This window comes from Ursus americanus, chromosome 9, assembly GCF_024610735.1.
Source record: "Ursus americanus isolate L20-20 chromosome 9, mUrsAme1.1.p, whole genome shotgun sequence".
NCBI lineage: Eukaryota > Metazoa > Chordata > Mammalia > Carnivora > Ursidae > Ursus > Ursus americanus.
In genome coordinates this window covers 47,460,034-47,480,573 of record NC_142135.1, presented here as the reverse complement: position 1 = coordinate 47,480,573, position 20,540 = coordinate 47,460,034, and the positions used below count along the sequence as shown (strand labels likewise).

Sequence of the window (20,540 nt, the reverse complement as noted above, 5' to 3'; positions counted from 1 at the left end):
CGGTTTTCTCTCCACCTGGCATTCAGAGGGAGGATTAATTGTTTTGAACTGAGTGGGTGTGTGGCTTTCTTGAACAGTTTACAGTGGGAGAATATGTATATTGACTCCTTAGGGGAGCAACTTTCTATTCATGAATGCATGTGAATTCCTAAAAGAAAAAAACTAAGATATGATTATATTTTCAGCTGGTGAAGCAGGTGTTACCGATCTTTATTACTGACAGCTCCCACCTTCCTGCCATATGTAGGCGTTGTGTTATCAGTCAGTGTTGGAAATGGCGGTGGTCCCCACACTACAGGATTGTTACTAGCATTAAAGAAAGTAAAGAATGCAAACGTTTAACGCACGGCTGAACACATAGGGAATGCTAAATAAATCTTTGCTGCTGCTGCTCTCCAAAGTTCTTTGTGGGAGCTACAAAGTGAGTGTAATACTGGGGTAGGGAAACATCTGGGTTATTGGCTCTGTGATCTTAAGCAATTTACAGTCTTTTTTTTTTGGACCTTGGTTTCTTGGTCTTTAAAATGGGGACACCACCGCAGTCTCACCAAGGGTGCTGCAAAGAGTAAACAAGAGAAGGTATATGGCAACCCTCTGAAATATTAAGGGTGGTGCGAATGGAAACTCTTCTGACTTTTAGTATCATTCCAAGGAAACGGAAAATCTGGTTCATCCAACACTTACAGTAGCTAATCCTGAATTTGACTTCCGCGTGGAAATTTTTCCCTAAGCCTTCAAAGGATTTAAGGTGCACTTGTACGCTTCATTTCTTGAGGAGAGTGTTATTTTCGGTCATTCTTCAAGGATTTTTGTTGTTGGTGTTTCCCCATCAGGACATAAAATAGTGGCCAAAAATAATTGGTAAATATTGTTTGAGTGACTTTGACCTGAGTCTGACTTTCTTGTCCTGCCCTGAATGTACTTCTGTGTGTCAGTATATGGGTTCCATTTCTTTGTTCAACAGCAGGAAGAGTTTCACCGTCTGGAGGGGGAGGGGCGGAGAAAGAATAGTCAAAAAGAGACTGACTTAATGGCTCAGTGACAACCAATCGAAGGAGAGCCGATGAGTGGAAAATGTCCACGAAGGCCACTCATTTAATTCTTTGAGAGTACAGGACTAGCTCCATAAGTAAACCGGGCAAAATTCCATAAAGCAAGACTCCAAGTAGGGCAGAGGGCCACGGTAGCTCCATTTAAAAAAAAAAAAAAAAAGATCCTGAAAAGTGAGAAGGCATGCACATTTCCCATAGGTCCTGCATGAATACCACACACCGTGGGAGAAGCTGCGTGCACACTCCCAGTGCCCCAGGCTGGGGTGCGTTGGTCCAGTCCTCACCACAAAGCCGCCGTTCCGAATCCGGGTCGCCTCCGCTGGGAGACCCATGGCATGCCGGCAGCACTGGTGCTCCTAGGAGGAGGACGCCAGCTCCACACCTAAGGCCCCCTCTACCACTCTGCTCATTACCTAGTCTTTCTTACCTGCTATCGTTCTCCCTGATTGTTTTCCCTGGCATCGGAATGCATTTTCTTACTGTTGTTTCTGCCACTGCAAGTGATTCCCTGCGCTTCAGAACAGCAGCTTATGAAGCCTGGAAGGCTGGCCTCCTTCCAGCCAGCCCCTTCCACAGAGTGATTTGTGTCCTCCAGCAGGCCCTCCCCTCCCTCGCTTGCACCATCCCAAGTGTCTGGCAATTAGTGAGTCAGCACAGCGTTCTTCTTTCTTTTAGCTGCTCTGCAATAAATGGAGACTTGTTAACAGCTGCTGAATTACCTTCCAGAGACAACAGCCCTTCTGCAGTGGGAGCGCTGCTTTTCCTGAGTCTCTACGGGGTTTCCACACACAGGGTCTTGTGTAAATCAGGCCTCGTTATGAGTGGAATGGGCAATAATGAGAGGGGCCAACACTGAACACAGATGTCCAATACATGTGGGGATTTAAGGAGTTGTTATTCTTGAATTAGAGCATTGTGCTGTTAGATCTGTTTCATGTTTTATTCTAGGTCGAGTTTCACAGTGTTTGTCATACCAGGGCACAGAAAAATCCTCCATCTCTTGCGTCTACCCAGGACTCTGAGTTACCTCAGACACAGAAAGGGAGGAGAATTTCAGTCTTCTTAATGGCAGAACCGTCCTCATTTTCCCTGTGCTTTCCCTCACAGGTTTCACCCTTTCTGTGGTATCTCACTCTATTGCTGGGTTTCTTAACTTTAACACGATTGAAGTTTTATGCCAAATAGATGCATTCCCAGTCATGACAACCAAATATGCCTCCTGAGGCAAAATCCCCCTAGTTGAGAACTACTAGTCTGGCAGAGGAGAAAATGGGGAAAGGGAAGGGATGCTGAGGGCTTGCGTCCAAGTCCTAGCGCAATGGCCCCTTGTGGTGTCTTCTAAGTCTACTCTTTGATTCTAGAATGGGTTGTGCTCCTGCAGTCTGAGAGCTGCCCAGTGCTGTTGGCAGGAGCTCAGGGAAGATGAACCCAAAGCCATTTGTCTGATGCTGAGTGGACCACCAAGGCCAGTCAGTTCCGTGACCCCAACCTGTGCCTCTGATCCCACACAGCTGTAGTTTTGAAAACTCTTTCTTTCCAAGGCCTGAAGTTCTTCGGTCTACTCTCTTTCTCCAACACTTCACCACCCAGCTATTGTCAGGAAGATCGCAGGTATCCTCCCAGAGTCTCTGTTTGAGTATACGAGCAAATGTGAGCAGAGATTATTTCCATCTATTTACCCCAGAAAGGGTGTATTATGCTGAACCTTTCTTCCTTATCAATGAATCAGAGAGCTCTTTCCATATCAGTCTATACAGCATATTCTTTTTTTTGGTAAACAGCTGCTTTGTGTCCCATTATGTAAATATATTACAATTTTATTTAACTACTCTCTCACAGATGGATACTTGTACTATTATAAAAAAAAGTGCTATAGTGGAAAATTTGTGTATACATCAAGAAATGGAATTGCCTGGTGAAATATAATATGCATTTATAGTTCTGATAGGTAGTGCAAAATCGTTCTCCACGGGAGTTGTAATAATTTACCACCCCACCAGCAGTACCTGACAGCACCTATTTCTCTGCAATCAGATCAACAGAGAGCCTCAACTTTGGATTCCTACTGATTGGTGGAAAATTGTGTCTCAGTGTAGTTTTCATTTGCATCTTATTGTTGATGAGGTTGAGCGTCTCCTCATTTGTTTGAATCCCTTTAATTTACTTTCTGTGAACCATCTGTTCATTCGTTGCTCATTTTTCTTTTGAGTTATTGGGTTTTTTCGCCTGAATTGTTAGAAGCTTTTTATTTATTAAACGAATTAGCCTTTTGTGATATGAGTTGCAAATATTTTTCCAATGTGTCAGTTGTTTTTTGATGTTGCTTACAGTATTAGTCTTCCTAAACGGACTTTTAAAATAAATTCTTATAAAACAATTTTTCCTTAGTGATTTTTGATTATGAGTTATAAAAAAGTCTCCCACATTTTTCTTCTAATATTTTTAGGATTTCCCCCTTTATAACATTTAAGCTTTTTATTTTGTGGAATTTCTCCTGGTAGCTCAGTGTGAGTTACAGATCCAGCTCTGTGTTTCCCAGGGAGTCACCCAGATGCCCAACACTATATATTGAACTATCCATTGTTCCTACATTTATTCGAGATGGCACCATTATCAGGTACTAAATTCCTTCTTGTTTTTGACTCTCTCTGTATGTCTGGACTTTTTATTCTGTTCTTTTATTCTATTAACGCGGTGCTGCCTCACTGTTTTATACACACACACACACACACACACACACACTTTAAATACTTGGTCAGCTCTTTTTTTTTTCAGACTGTATTGGCTGTTCTCTTGTTTATTTTTTAAGGGCCTGTATTTTAAAAGAGAGCACACAAATATGATTTTTCATGCTTCAACAGCGTCTCCAGGAGTGGGGGGTAGACTGGGGTTCAGGACTGCGGGCCATCTCTTGCTACGTGGCCAGTCCCGCAAACTACTTCAAGGTCATTTACTTTCCTTTCACAAAATCCTCATGTATTTGTTCATAGGATTTGTGGGATTATATGGGGTAAAAAGCAGAAGCATGTAGAGTAGGGAAAACCGTACTCTTTTATTTTATATAAACTTGGTCAATTTGAAAAGAATGCCAAGCAGATGGAGAATTAAGAGTTAGTAGGCTCATTCTTGAGTTATTGACTGTAGCTTGAGTATCTCAAGCATTGACTTTCAAATGTTTGCCTTCAAGCAGAAGTACTCATTCCTCTGCTATTGCACTCTGTTCTTCTTTTCCCCTGTTAACCTGTCTTGCTTGAATAAAAGAGAAGATACTATAAGGATGGGTGGTTCTTTTGGGTCCTTGCTATTCTCAGGAAGGTCTCTAACCTGATACCCATTTTCATGGAAAGGAAATAGATCAGGATCCCATATATAAGTAGGCCCACCCACATCCACTGTCTCTTATAAAAGATCTTGCCATTCCCTTACCAATCTTTTGACACTCCTATTGTTGAGCTGGTCAAGTTCAATGTCTTCTGTGTGCATACCAAAGCCGGACTACAAATGTATCTATTACTCCTCCAGGCTCGTTTTGCTAAGCTGGTACAGAATAAGAGGGGGATTCTGACAGGTCAGCAGTATTACCCGCACACCTTGGCATCAGAGCGTAAGCACACAATTACTAATGTGAGAAAATAAGTACAGCCTAGGAAAAACCAATAATTCTAATGACTCATTATGATGGCATCATTTAACTCTGTAAGTCCCAGACTTATCCTGTATTTTTATATACTGTGTATTTGCAAATAATACTGTCCTTTCTTTTACAGGATATAAGTCAAGAATTCATAAGGCATGACATTTACTTTGAAAGCTCAAGCTCACCCTGATTCATGCCAAAATCGATGTTTTTTTTTTCAAAAACTGTATTTTGTCTGACTTGAAGTCTAAAAATAATTGATTATCACTATCTTTAAAAACTATGGAAATAACAGCACAAATTAGTCCTTTATGTGTTCAATTTCTCAGGATGTTAGAACAACAAAACTAGCAGAACACTTTGATTTCCTCTGTTTTGACGATAACACATTTGCATCATTTGAAGCATTATCTTCAGAGAACATTAAGTGGTATAAAAATGATGGCAGCATGTATACATCGCCATATACACACAGCAAATCTAGGCTGCGCGAGCCAGAAACCTATGGGAATAGATATTTGGAGACTGCTCTGCGCATAAAATCTGCCCAGAGGTCCCAAGATCAGCACTCCGGTCACCTGTTAGTCTGTAAGCCTCAGGCTCAGCAGGGACACAGGAAAGAATGGGCAGGCTGGGGGTGTGCCGGCAAGGTTAGCCCCATTGTGCCCCTCGGTCTGCCGTGTCCCAGACGCCTCGACAGCTCTGCTCCTCAGGCAGCTACCTCTGCAAATGGAAGTTACCATGCTGAGCTCCTACTGTGCTAATGACAGTAAAGGAGGCACAGTCTGTTGCCCCCATTAACTTATGAGCACCTTAAGGTCAGAGACCATCTTTTTTTTTTTTTTTTTTTGAGACCATACTTTCTTAATTTTTGCATCTTCCAATCCCAGCTTCCTGCCCGCCACAAAATAAACTGGCGACACATTTAGAATCACCCTGATTCGCTGACTAGTAACATGGTTTCTCTTTACAGTGCCGGCATTAGTGTGCGGCTTCCCACAGTCCACAGTCATGCCATGTCCTAGATTTCGCCTCTACAAAGGAGCGCTCAAACTTTAAAGTGCCATAGAAAGCATTTTAAGCTTTCTTTGCCATGCTCTTACCATGATCGATTTTCTTAGAATTTAAGCTAAGAGCAAAAGCAATGTGTGTGTGGTAGAGGAGACTGGGTGGGGGGGGGGGGGGGCTGGTGGGAGATTCGTGGTGGGTGAGGGTCGGGTATCAACCTAGCGGACTCTAGCAAGACCATCTGACCTCAGGGCTTTTGCATTCTGTGAGAGGTTTCTCCCAGCAAACAATTTAAAGACACGTTGCTCAGCTATACAGCTTGTCTTAATGTCTTAAATGTTCTTTGTGCCATTATCAGACTTAATGGATAGTTAAGAACATTCACATTAACGCTATTTATTAAAAGTCTGAGTTCACAGGGTAAATTTCTCATCTTTTCCTTGCTGTGTAGTTGGCTTTAAATATACAAACCGAAATCATGGTGTTTGCACCCGCACACCTTAATCCTTCCTCCTGGGCCATGACCCTGCCTGTTTCCTCTCATTTCTCTGGGGCAATTTAGTTGCTTCAGCTCCTTTGAGCTCATCCAAGCATTACCTCAGCATCATTACCGTGGGCCCTATTGCCCACATTAGAAAGATCTCTACGTTCTATTTTAGCTCTTCTTCCCCAAAGGTATAGCGTAAATATGGAATGTCAGACTTGTGCAAAGTGCCTACATGCTGTTATTTACTCTCACTCCGTTGTTAGTGGATAGTTGGCTTAGGCCCCACGTCTCCCATCTATTAAAAAGAGAATTGGTGGTGTACTTACAGCCTGGACCTGCTGTGTAAGCAGAATATGTCATTGCCTACGTAATGCAGTTTCAAGGGTGAGAAGCTGAATTTGTCTTTCACCAGGGAATGTTGTCTAAAATTTGACTTTTGGAGTACTATCCCTTTATCTTTAAGCAATAATAAAACAGCAGAGTGTGGCGAAAGTAGGAAAGGAACTAATGTTTTTGAAATCTATTATGTGCCTGGTATTCTTTCACGCAGAATCATTTAGCATTACCTTCTTTGCTGACTTTACTCAAGAAACCGTGAAATATATATCATTATACCCATTTCATGGATGAAGAAACCGAGGCCTAGCAAGAGCTTCAGGTCACACAGTTAATAAGCATGGAACCAACACCAGTACACAGTCAGTAATCAGGGAAAACAGAATTTGAACAGTCCGTCAGACTTCAAACTACTTTCTCCTGTCATACTGGGGGAGGAATCTGAGCAGTTTTCCCAGGTAGGAAATAGCATCTCTAGGAAAGAGGTTATTAGCATGAAGAAAGGGAGAGGAATAACAGAACTGAGTTTGTGGGGTGATGGCTGCAGAGTGAGTCTCTCTTGGGACTCCAGTGAGAGCATGCTCTGCAATCATGACAGCACAAGAACTGTACATGTGAGACGCCAGAAAGCACCTAGTCCGGCCGCCTTCCCTCACTGCGCGTGAAGAAACAGACAGGAAAGGACCTGCCCAGGATGACAGCAAGTGAGACGCAGAGCTCAGTCTATAGCTGTGCACTCCAAACTCCCAGCTTCTTCAGGTTCTCGAACTCTCTGCCTTCTTGAAGTGCTATCTTGGGTTGCTACTCTTGGTCCATACATCAAAGTCCATCACTTAATATGGCAGCTTCCTGCAACTATCAAAGTGAATTGTGAGGAGTTTTGTATTTATTTATTTATTTATACTTTCTGGGTGACTCAGACTCCTTTCACCCAGGAGTGCATTAATATATGTATAAATTACTCATCGTGTACATTGGAACATCTGTGCCTATCTTGTTACACATCTATCCCAATTGTACTTGTCACAATACCAGTAATGATACGAGCCTGGCTTCGTGACACGTGCACGACTCACAGAGGTCCCACACTTCTACTCAGCCTTCCTTTACTTATTTTGGAAGATATGAAGAGAATGTTTTCTTTATTCCAAAAGGAAGAGGATAGAACAAAGCTCCGGCTTAGAAAGTTAATTATAGCTTTTAATTTCAAATTTACCTCTTCATAAACTCGCTCAGTGACTTAGAACAGTCTTATCCCAAACTGCCCACAGCTCATATTCCCTGACAGCTTCCCAGGGCTCTGCTGACTCATAGCACGAAATCACTTCACCTTCCAGTGCCTCGGGTTTCTCGCTGGTGAACTGAAGTGGCTGATGCAGACCAGCTTTGAGGCATTTTTGTGACAATCAGTGAAAAATGATAGCAAGCTAAATTGTAGCCTTCTTGTACTCCGAGGATAAGGCTATTATTCTCCAAGATCCAAGTGACTGTTCAGTCCAACAATCAGTAGCTCATCTGATTTAATATTTCTTATGTTTTTGTTTTATACTTCTATCCTATAATTTAATGTAAGAGGGGAAATGAACTTGTGGCTTCTTAAAAGACATACTGGAAAAAGGTTAATTTCTCAGTGGAGTCCCGGCCTGAAGAGGGGTCACATTACACCAAAGTAGATCACAAAATGATCAGAACTCTCACATTTCGCAGGGTCATCAGAATCTGTAAGGGAAGGAGAGGGAAATTGAATTATTATGCCAGGATTAAAAGACACCTGGAGAGTAGATATGAAAAAAACTTCCATCTCTCAGCATATAGTCTCTGTTATTTCTTAGTTACACTTCTTTTGTTGTTGTTGTTGTTGTTATTTTTTGTTCCTGTATAGGAAAACTACCATAAAGTAGTTGTGGTGTGTGTACACAGAGGATGTTACATATTCGATTTGAAAGGATTGTGTTTAATGTTTTAAAACAACTTCTTTGCTGAATCATATTGGCGGGGATTAAAGTTACTTTGTGTACAAAATAATTCCTCCAGGAAGTATTCACAGACCATATCTATCAGGGTTAATCTCCGTGTTACCTTTGTGCCTCTTTTGTGGATCTATTCTTGCTGTTTACTTGGCAATTTATGGTGTTGGTTTGCAGGCTGTCTCCCTTACAGAATGCCTGTCCTTTGAGGATTTTTTTTTTTTCTGTGTAATCTTACTTTCAGAATTATATCTACTACAGGGCGCCTGGGTGGCTCAGTCGTTAAGCATCTGCCTTCGGCTCAGGGCGTGATCCCAGGGTCCTGGGATCGAGCCCCACATCAGGCTCCTGTAATGGGAGGCTGCTTCTTCCTCTCCCACTCCCCCTGCTTGTGTTCCCTCTCTCACTGGCTGTCTCTCTCTCTGTCAAATAAATAAAATCTTAGAAAAAAAAAAAAGAATTATATCTACTACAAAATGAATACTCAGAAAGAGCTGGTGATTTAATTACTGCATTCGTGAGCTGGCAGATGAATAGTATCAGACTAGAAATACACAACTGACCACGAGAAGCTAGCGTTTGGCATGTGGAAAGTAAATGTGCTTCTAGTGTTACCAGAAAAAAAGAACTGACCAGTGAGATAATTGTGGGCATGAAGGAGGTGTGTTAAAGGAGTGCTTCTCAAACTTCCACATATATATGAATCACCTAGGGATCTTGTTTAAATAGAGATTCCTATCCACTACATCTGGGATGGGGCCTGGGAGTCTGTATCTATCTTTCTTTCTTTCTTTCTTTCTTTCTTTCTTTCTTTCTTTCTTTCTTTCGAAAGAGAGCATGCAAGGTGGTAGGGTCAGGGGTAGAGGGAGAGGGAGAGAGAGAATCTTAAGCAGGTTCCATGCCTAGCACAGAGCCTGATGCAGGGCTGGATCCCACCACCCTGAGCTCATGACCTGAGCCAAAATCAAGAGTTGGATGCTTAACCGACTGAGCCACCCGGGCGCGCCTGGGATTCCACATTTTGAACAGCCTCCCAGGTGATGCGGATGCTGCTGATCCGTGTATGAGTGGCAGGACCTCCCAGGACCTGTCTTAGAGAAGTAGATGGCAGTGTGACCTGGCAGCTTTGAGAATGGCTGAAACTGAGCACAGAGTAAGCAGGGCCCCGCAAATGGAATGACAGTGGAGTCTTGTAATTTGTGGTAGTTATGTTTTGTAAAGTCACTAAGCACTGAATTAGCAAATACTGAACCGTGGCTTCTAGGGGGAACACAGAACTAGGTTCCTGTGAGCCTCTGGTTATAGTATTTTTGCCAACCAATCAATACGTAACCTTATTTTATGTGTTTTTCTGTTTAAAGGCACCTTAATATATATTGTTGATTCATTAGTGTTAAACTCATGGCCATCAGCACTAGAACTCACGCCCGAGTGAAGCTTACCTAACACGTGTGTTTCTCTGTGAGGCACATCACCGCCCGCCCGCCCTCAGACAGCACTTCCGTGCTACGCTTGGGAGCCATGTAAACAGCAAAATCCCCAATAAAATGCACAAAAATCAGACGTGTTACAGTAAATACTCTGTAAAAAAGATAACAGACTTCCAGTATGACAGCTGAACTGAGAAGGCAGATGTCACCTTGTTTGACCTCAGCTGGGAACTTGCAAATTGGGTGACTCAAATGTTTTGCCTCTTGGCACATGTCTGCTAGTGACTGTGAAAATGTCATGAATATTGATTTTGGGGTTACAAATAAATTTTAGTGAGTAGGTGAAATTACAAATATAGAATCTGAATAATGAGGACTGACTATATAATATTCAGATGTGGGATAAGCTAGAAAAGACATAATAACCTGAAACTAATGTAACAGTGTGTGTCAAGTATACTGCAATTAAAAAAAAAGAAGATTTTAAAAAAGACATCATAATTGCAGCAACCTCAGTAGAACAACAGCAGAAAGCTTCAGGACGTCATGCTAAAATAACCGGATTCTTCTGAGAAATGACCAAGAAAGTCTGAGAGTCTCACAGGCCAGCAGGCAGGGACTACTGTGAAATCCTGAAAGAGAACAAAATTTGTTAGTCTCAGGACAATGCAACAGGTGCAACACCAGCCACGTTTCAGACTTGCATGGGGGAAACGAAGGCACTACGATTAGACAAGGGGGTATTGTTGTACCACGTAGTCGTTAGTTACAGAAGTATCTCCCAGTCAGCGTTTCTTAAACTTTCCCAACAGAGTTCCCCTACTAGCAGAGGAGAGTCAAAAATGTATTCCCAAGAGCCTGCCTCAACAAGGTCCAAAGTGGTTTTCTATTTCATAAAATACCTGGGCTTGCTTTAATATAAAATTATTTCATAGTAATTACCACCAAATAAACTGACCGTCCTTCCATCAGGAGGGACTTCGTGCCTTTTCATGCTGCTGGCGCACATCTTGGCCTCGGGGGCCCATCAGTCAGCGTGTGCACTGGTCATCTGGACCAGTGGTTGGCAAACTACTCCCCATGGACCAAGTCTGGCCCACCGCCTGTTTCTGTAAATGCAAGTTTTATTGCAATACAGCCATACCCCATCATTTCATCTTGCCCGTGGCTGCTTTCACATCGCAAGGGCAGAGTTGAGTAGTTGTAACAGAGACAAGAAGGCCCACAGCGCCAAAAATATTTGCTATCTGGCTCGTTACAGAAGTGTGCCCATTTCTGATCTCAATTATTACGTTTCTTTTTCTTAATAATTGATGTTATTACTTTCCCAATTTCTTAAGTTAAAAACCAGGCAAGCCTGAATTTGTTAGATCCAGCAGATGGTTAGCTCAGATATTGATTTCTATGGAGGGAGCCAGATCTTCAATTAGACAGACTCAAGTAACTCAAGTGAAACCAAACAGGGACCAGGCTCACTGAAGTGTATCAGCTTTACTAGCCTGAGCTTGAGGCTGTGGCTCCTGACTGAAAGAGCCAAAGGTGGTTAATATCATGTAAATGTCTCTGTCTGTAGGTGGTTGTGTAATGGGTGATGAACAAGGGGAAATTAGTGTTTGGACTGCCTCATACTGCTAAATATGAATTAAAATAAGGAATTTAAACATACAGAGAGGAGAGGGCACAAAGAAAGGGAAGAAGTAGCCACATGCAGGGCTACTGGAGGCATTTGGCACCCCAGAGCCTGGCAGCCCAAGGCAGTCGAGAGTGAACCAGCTAGGACAGAGTTCAAGCAGAGCTTTGAGAAAATACTGAGGGCTTAATCTGGGATAAATGTGACTGACAAATCCAAAGGACAGGCATTGAGCTAAAAATAGCAGATAAGCCAAGGGAAAGGAAACACAGATTTGAAACAGAGCAAGAGGAAGGGTGACAGCAAAGCTAGGACACATCTAGAAGTCTGCATCATAAAGAGAGGAACACTGGCTTGTCTTCAGTGACTTTAGGATTAGTGATTGGAGTTTGGGCAACTTGAATTAGTGAGAAGAAATTGAAGGTGATTAGGAGGGTCATTTGTCCAATAAATAAACTTTTCAGAATGCTTCTGAAATTTTATATCTATGTCTGTATTTATATTCTCCTCAGCCCCTGGGATTTGGAGCAAGACTTAGAGAACCACACAGAAAAGACTTGAATCCCTCAGGCTTTGGGAGGTGGATATTCCCAGGAATTGGGGAGTGGAAAGCAGAATGGGATTTGTAAGATAAAGGACATTTTTTGGAGCAAAGCTTTAAAACTTGTTTCTGGAAGGGCTTGGCTTAAAGGAATGTAGAGAGAGATTCACGTTGGGGAAATCTCAGAAATTATTTTTTCTTAAACTGGGTAATATGGTTTCTATAATTATATATGTGAAATCTGATTGGCTTTATATATTATCTATCCCAAGAACTTCCACATCTGGGAAATGTCCAAATAGGTGTTCCTCCCTCCTGTTCCCTGCAAATAAAATGACTGGGCCAGTTATGGTTGTTGATTATCCACTGTTGACTAGAGGTACAGAAAAATAAAAGGACAGGGATTTCTTCTTGAACAAAGGGTCATGTAGTTCCCCTTGCTTCCCACAGACAGCCACGTTGATGAATGGAGGTGGCCTCAGGATGAAGATGACCTAGAAGGTAACTAAGTAGAGCTCTTGCTAGCATCAAGAAGCCACTGGTATACTCTATGCTGGACTTCCAGTTCTATGATAGGCTATATTGCTTTTTTGTTTAGGTCATTTTGAGTTGGAATTTCTGTTACTTCCAGCCAAAATCATACTGATATATACTAATATGTGCCGAGTTCTGCTCCAGGCACTGAGGCTATAATGGCAAATATGAGCCAGACAAGGGCTAATTGGGAAGACAAATAAACCAGATGATTTTAGTAGAATAATCTATAATGATTATTAGATCCCAAAATTCTGATTATCCTGTCCATGCTACCCTTGATGGAATGATTTGCATTTAGGGAAGGGGATAGATCCTGGGGGAGCAATACGAACCCATAGTAAGAATTAAGGTTTCTAAAGGTGAAAGGAGATAGATACATATGATGAAGACTGGGGAGACATCAGTGATAGGGGGATTTTATGGCAGGGGAAAAAAGACAGAGATGAAGGGGTGTTTCCACTACAGAATTCCTTTGAAGGAAGTTCAGAAGGAATATCCAAGAATGTGGATGAAAACCAGAAGAATATAGAATCAAGCCAAGGAAAGAGTAATTAAAGGAGGCAGTGGTCAACTGTGTCAAAGGCAGCTAACAGAACGAGAAATGCAAACCGTGAATTGTCCATTAGATTTGACCACAAGGAGATCATTGAAAACCATAACAAAGGTAGTTTCTGTGTAGGGAGAGGGTGGGTATCAGAAGGGAGTGAACTGAACAGGGAAATGAGGTTAAGAAGTGGAATTGGGGAGTTGGTTATTTCTTGAAGCAGCTTAGCTGGAAAAGGGAACAAAGAGATATGGACCGTTGTATACATTTAGTGATAAGATTTGTAAGTTCCACGAGAAATTCTGTTTGGAACCTCTTGATGAAGGCCTTCCAATATAGAGGAATGATTGAGTTCTTTTAGTCTGCTTAGGGGCCCCTGTCATACAGTTGGTGTTTGGAAAGGCCTGTTGTAAAAGGTCACCCTACGATTCACATACTGAACAATGGGAAATAAATGGACCGGCCAGGATTTCCCAATAGTATACTCAATTTGTTGAGTTTGGCTGTGAAAGTCATGGCTTTTCATCCATTGTGTAAAATTGTTGTTTTAAGAACCTTTCTCAGCTAGATGTGCTTACTCCACAGTTTTAAATCAAGTTCACAGCTTATTCAGCAAAATTTAAATGTTTGTTTTTAATTGCTAATGTTTTATATATAGACAATGCGGTAATCACCCTGGTCCCACCACACACACAGAGAAAAACCTCTCTAAACACTTGGGTCTATTTCCTTTTAGTCTCTTTGCTATTCCTATATTCAGTAGTACCTCCCATGTAGTTCACTAGGCCTGAGAGCCACGGGCACCAGTTATGAAATGCGAGGGTTAGGCCCCTCTCCAGGAGCTGAATGTATTGAAAAGGTAACACATATGGAAACAGCGAGCGGTCGTTCAGGAAGGTGGACTGATGGTCGCGGCCAGGATTGGGGTGAGGCGAGTAGGGCCACATCATGCAAGTCCAGAAACAAATGCTGTCTTTGTTTAAAATGTTGATAGTTTCTTCATTATGGAACTTTTGCACTAATTTTGATTTTTTAAAAATCCATTAAAATATTATATACCTTGATTACTGAGGTTTTTAGTGTTCTTAAATTTTGCCCAAAGGCAGATTCTTCCCTTACCTCACCCTGGTCCTGACCTGTAACAACCTGGCTGAGAGGCTTTGACCTTGGACAGAGGTCCGTTTGAACCCATCTCTCCCACTTACTAGAAGTGTGACTCGGGCAAGTTACGTGACCTCTCTAAGCCCAATATCCTCACTCGTAAAGTGGAGATCATTAGATTAAGTGAGTTAATACAGGTTAAGTATTTGGCTTAGGGATAACAAATATCCAATAAACAGAATATTATTCCAAAATAAAAATGAATAATCTAGATAATTACTATATAATAACCCTGTCCAATACACATACAAGCATGAGTTTAAGTTTTGTGGTAGTCACTTTTGAAACGGTGAAAAGAAAAGGTAAAAACAGTTTTAATAATTTATGTAACCCACTACACACAAAATGCTAATATTTTAGCATGAAATTAATATAAAAATTATTAATAGCGTACTTTATATTATATTTCATACCAAGTCGGGGAAATCGAATATGTATTTTATACTTACCGGACACCTCAGTTTGGACAAAGCACATTTCAAGCGCTCAGCGGTCACGCTTTGCTGGTGGTTACCATACTGAATGCTCAGACACAGACGTTCTCAGATCAGTGCAGGCAAGAGCCATTGGGACAAGGATGCGGAAAACATAAGGCCTTTCTCATCCTTTTTTTAGTAGTGCAACTTCGGCAAGAGCACAACCTCCAAGTTCGGAGCAGTTTCTACCACCTTTTTAAGTAACTCTCGTGTGGTTTTTGAAATATGGAAGACTATGAATATTTGGGAATATGATTAGAAAAAATACCCAATATGGGGCGACTGGCTGTCACAGTAGGTTAAGCGACTGTCTTCAGCTCAGGTCATGATCCCGGGGTCCTGGGATCGAGTCCTGCATCACATGGGGCTCCCTGCTCAGCAGGGAGCCTGTTTCTCCCTCTCCCTCTGCCTGCTGCTCCCCCTGCTTGTGCTCTCTCACTGTCTTGCTCTCTGTCAAATAAATAAATAAATAGAAAAAATATCCAATAGGAAGAGTACATTACTTCCTCTTTAATTTCTACCAGTTGATCAAACACTATTTGCTTATTATCTTACTAGATTGGATTCTAAGAACGTCTTACTATGACTTATAAGCACAGTGGCCATGGATTTAAAATACTTTGAGTTTTAAATTAGTCTGTTCTCTGTGCCAAAAATTGATGAGCATTTGAAAACATAACACTCTGACACTTTACGGGTATTTTGAAGGCTCAAAAAATTCAAACTTAAAGGGAGGAAAAAAAGCTAAACTAAGAGTTGGTAAGGACTCATCATTTTTAAAGAAAGTCTTATTCAGAAATTCCTATAAAGAAACAATGAGCCTGTGGTATGCTTTTATTTAAAGGGGAGAATCTGTGTTTGCTTAATCCACTTGTGTTAAGAAGAAAGAAAACATTTCCAAAAGAACATGTGCAATATTCTTAGGTATGGTGTATGATCTGAAACACTTTTTAAGATGTTAACTCCAAGTCCATCTGCTCCCTGGCCTCGCTTGGCTCTCCCTGTGGCCTCTTTACGTTCCTCACCACATATCTCGCACCTTATGTTAGCAGAACAGCCAGACTTATCAGGAACAAGTTAGTTTCTTAGTGTAAAAAAATTGCTGCTTTTTTGTGTGTGCTGATAGTTTATTTATGGCATTTAACATTTCACTTCAAGTCAAGACATAATTTTGGAAAGCGTGAATTAACTCTTTTGGGGCATGGTAGGGATGAAATTTCTTTAACTACAAAGTGTTTCCCCATGACCTATATATTTTTAAGGTAAATGCTGAGTCATTGATGATACACTAAAAAGCAGTCTTTCTTCTTCCAACTCCACCCTCCTGGATTGGAAATAAACGTGACAAATCTCACGTAGAAATCATTTCGGGAGGTTTCCCAGGTCTGAGAACATGGGAAAGGAGGCCATTTAAAATACTGCAGCCTACTGCTCCACGTAATATGCCTAGACCAGCAAATCAGCCACACCGTAGAAACAGAATCCCAAGCTCTGTTCAGACCAATCGTATTAGAAACTACATCGTAATAAGACCACCTAGATGACTCTTTAGCAAATCAGTGTTTGAGAAACACCAATCTCTAGGTAGATAGTCTCCATAGCTTTGTTTAGTCTTTGTTAAAAGATCATAATAAATTGTTGTGTGACTATTACCATTCTTCAAATTAAAATGAAAAGTTTTCCTATTTAACCGTTTAACTACCTTTAAGATTTCCTTTACAATAACGTATAATACCATGCTGCTATTTTGAAGTATCTGTAACTTGAATATTACTTTTTAAAATGTATTTGCGTGTAACCTACAAGTGTCATTGTAATCTTTACAGGTTGAAAGCTGTTGTTAGTACTATGCCTTTGTGGATAAGGCCTGGGTGTGGGTGTTTTTTTTTAAACTCTCCTGGGGAAGCTGATATGCAGCCAGGGCTGAGAGCCACTGCTGCCCCCAGGATATCCGATCCAAAGCTTCATGGTCTTGGGGGGGTTCAAAACCAACGCAACCAATGTCTCTCTTTCTCTCTCCTTCTTTCTCTTTAACATAATTTTAGTTCTGGTTCATTGAAAATGTGTGATAGTCCCCCTGGGGACTGATACAGGTGAGGGTTTTTTTCCTGCTTTTCCTTGTTTTCTCTGGTTTTCAAGGTCTCAGTCATACCCTGCACAAGCAATCTAGAGTTCTTCTGCCCCAACTTCACTCATTAATCATTTCCTTTTACACTTCTGGTCTCTTTCCAGCTTTTCAGAGTCTTTCTGGAATCCAGGAGCCTGAAAATAGCATCCCAGATGTGCCTACCTCCGTTTTCCTCCCTCCCTTCTCTATGATAGTCTTCGGAGACAGCCCAAAATAACACTGGCCTTTTCTTGCTGGGACTTCAACATTCTCAGGCAGTTTTGCATTTTTAAAATGAAAAAAAAAAAAAAAAATCTGGAATAGCTAAATCAGATCTCTAACAATTCAGATCACTGATTGGTTTTCTGCAAAGCCATAAGTTATATTTAAAAACTAGAGATTCTATTGGAAAGGTAGCTGAGCTCGGAATGCAATAAGTTGCAGCCTGCTTCTGCTCTCCAGGCTGGGTCAGTGGCTGTGAGAAGCATCTCAGGGCTGGTTTCTGTGCTTGGGCATGGAGCTAATGATACCCTATCCTGTTATGTTTATTTTAAAAGAGTTTAAAAATGCTTTTTGGGTGAATACTATCAAAAATCCAAAGAATGATTAAAAGCATCCAAAGAATGATGAATTTAACCCAACTAAATAAATTCTATAAAACAAATTTTTAAATAATTAATATCTTCAAAACTATTCTAGTCAATTATCTTTCCATAATTTGGAAAACACACATATTTCACAGCTATGGGACCAATGTGGCTTTGAGAATATAGCTATTAGAGTGACCTTTATATTTCTATCTGCTTGATTTGGGGACTGTTTTGATAAGTCCTTAGTTAGTAAAGACACATCTTAAAGAAGAAACAAAAACTATTGCTTTCTATTTGTTATCATATGTCTACATGTTCCAGAGTGCTGGATTCTATTTCAGGAATCACTTTGGATCTTTTTGCCATGTGGCCCAAGCTTCCCCTCAGTTTAGGTTCCGGGCTGAAAGATCTCTGCAGCCTATAATCTATTTTTCCACTTGATCATTCTATTAGTTTGATCTTTAATAATTCACATCTGCATTGAGCCCTAAGACAGGAAGTCACGTCAAGTGGGCACAATAAGAAAACCAATTTAAAGTTGGGAAATCGTTCACCATGAAGAGAAGTGAAAGTGCCCACCGTCTCAGTTTCATGCAACTTCTTCCACCAGTATCTTGGCCAGCCGAAAGACCCCAGATCAAGTAGGGTGGTGTAATTGGCCAGGAAATGTACTTTTCAGGAAAGTGCCTTAAAGATAAAGATTAAAAGCACTTTGTGAGACCCTACCGGCAATATTATCATTTAAGGGCATGTTTAAAAGTTAAATTTTTTAAGTGCCTGCCTTCGGCTCAGGGCGTGATCCCGGCGTTACGGGATTGAGCCCCACATCAGGCTCCTCTGCTATGAGCCTGCTTCTTCCTCTCCCACTCCCCCTGCTTGTGTTCCCTCTCTCGCTGGCTGTCTCTATCTCTGTCAAATAAATAAAATCTTTAAAAAAAAAAAAAGTTAAATTTTACTAGAAAGCTATATAAAAAGAGGCATTCCAGAAAACACACACACACATTTTAATATATTGGTAACTCATCATCATGTAGTTTGTCTTCCCTACGGATCAGCAAAGGCCAAGTTGAAATCCTGAGCTGACTTCCTCACTGTCAACCATATTGAATCTACTTCCAGCTAGCTTTTCCATTTCACCCAGCTGATATGTGCTCTTAATTCAGCTTTAATGCCAGCCAACATGAGTCTGCTGCTGAAACACACACACACACACACACACACACACACACACACACACAACACAAAAAACCCAGCAAATTTGACCCCTTACCGGTAACCCTGATTTCCCTAGACCAGGGCAATTACAGGGAAAAGTCAAGGATTTCAGTAATAACCACAGTGGATTAGCTCAAGTTCCACCGGCATTTGTTACTTTGAGTCTAGACCCCCAGCACATGCCCAATACTAGTGTTATGTAGTGGCTGGTAGGCCAGTGTGGGGCTGACCAGAGAGAGAAGTTCCCTACACCTGCTGCTGCTTCCAGTGTAAGCCCAGTTCTCCTCACACTGCTCCCCTACCCATCAGCCCCCCCGAAGTACTGTCTCTCCTTGCTGCTAACCCACCCTGGGCTACAGCCAGGCCGGAACTGCTCTCCATTTGTCCCACTGGAAGGCCAGGTGCTCTCGGCCCCAAAGAACAAAGAGATTTGATGGTCTCATATTTAGTCCTGGATAGTGTGATCAATCAGGAATGATAATTCTTTGATCTCTTTCAGGAGTATTTTGTGTTTCCATAGTTCCCTTTCGCCTTGTAGGGACCTGCTAGGACATGGAAATACTTAGGGAGCTTTTAAAAATCTGTTTAGACACAGGCCTGAAATTTTAATTTAATTGGCCTAAGGTAAGGCCCAGGCTAAGTGTCTTTGAAAAGCTCCCCAGGGATTTTAACACAGAGCTAGAGCTTACCTTGGAAGGTACCCGCTTGAGCATTTCTGGGAGTCCACGGAAGATGTTGCCAGCGTGCTCCAGATTAACTGGTCAGCCACCAGTGAGCTCTGTGTTTTCTTCCTTCCTTTTCTGGTTGTGCCCCCTTCTGTTGGGTACCTCGCTGTCTGCTTGGCATTGCAACATCCCTGCTCTCTCCCACCAGAAATGTCTATTTCTGCCCTGTCACCGCTACCACTGCTACAGGCTCTGCTACTCACCCCTGGAACCACCGCAGAGTTGGCTAGGTGCCAACTTTAGGATTAGGGCCAGTAGGCCTCAAAACTAATAATAATACTAAAATGCTTAGCAATCCTGTTCTTATGTGCCAGAACTGTTCTGGCGCTTTACATATATTACACCGTTTAAGCCCTACAACAACCTCATGAACTAGGCACTGTTATTATCCCAATTTATAGATGAGAAGACTGAAGCTGAGAGGTTAAGTAATATGGCTGGCAAAATCCTAAAGAGGAACCCCCAAAATTCCATCCCCTGGTTATTCAGTCAAACACTAATATAGGCGCTACTGTTGATGGGATTTTATAGATGTACTTAAAGTTCCAAGACAATTTCCTTTAAGGTTCAGAGATCAATGTGGATAAGTCTGACCCAGTCAAGCGAGTTCTTTAAAAGAAGAGTTTTCTCCAGCTGCAAGCAGAAGGGGAAGTCAGAGAGAATTTAAGCATGAGAAGGACTCAACAAGCTATTGCTGGCTTTGAATATGGAGGAAGGTTATGTGACAAAGAATGCAAATGGGCTCGGAGGAAAGATAATGGCTAGAGGCTGACAGTGACAAAATGGAACCTCAAGACATATGGTCGTGAGAAACAGGGATGACCTTGGAAGTGAATTCTTCCCCAGATCCTCCAGATTAGATAGAACCCAGCCTCCCTGACAGCTTGACCTCTGTGCTTTGAGACCCCAGAGAGCAGAGAACCCAGTCACACCCTCCTGGACTTCTGACCTGCAGAACTGTGAGCTAATGAACGGGTGTTGTGTTAAGGTAAAGTAGGTTAATTTGTTACACAGCAGTAGAAAACTAATACTGGTAAAATTGCCCAAGGCGAGCCAGACAGTAAGCGATAAAACCAAGATTCCACCCCAAGTAATAT

General features: G+C 41.7%; 1 long non-coding RNA gene across 2 annotated transcripts; it reads right to left on the bottom strand.

Annotated features, from left to right (window-relative positions):
- Positions 1 to 7,592: 7,592 nt before the first annotated feature.
- LOC123797917 (uncharacterized) lies at positions 7,593 to 19,612 on the bottom strand. 2 transcript variants are annotated; one of them, XR_006781124.2, is made up of 4 exons: positions 19,408 to 19,612; positions 18,083 to 18,190; positions 10,429 to 10,549; positions 7,593 to 8,239 (listed from the first exon to the last, which is right to left on the bottom strand). It is a non-coding gene; the product is annotated as an uncharacterized LOC123797917 (long non-coding RNA). The 2 variants fall into 2 exon arrangements; XR_006781123.2 differs by lacking the exon at positions 18,083 to 18,190.
- Between the last annotated feature and the right edge of the window lie 928 nt (positions 19,613 to 20,540).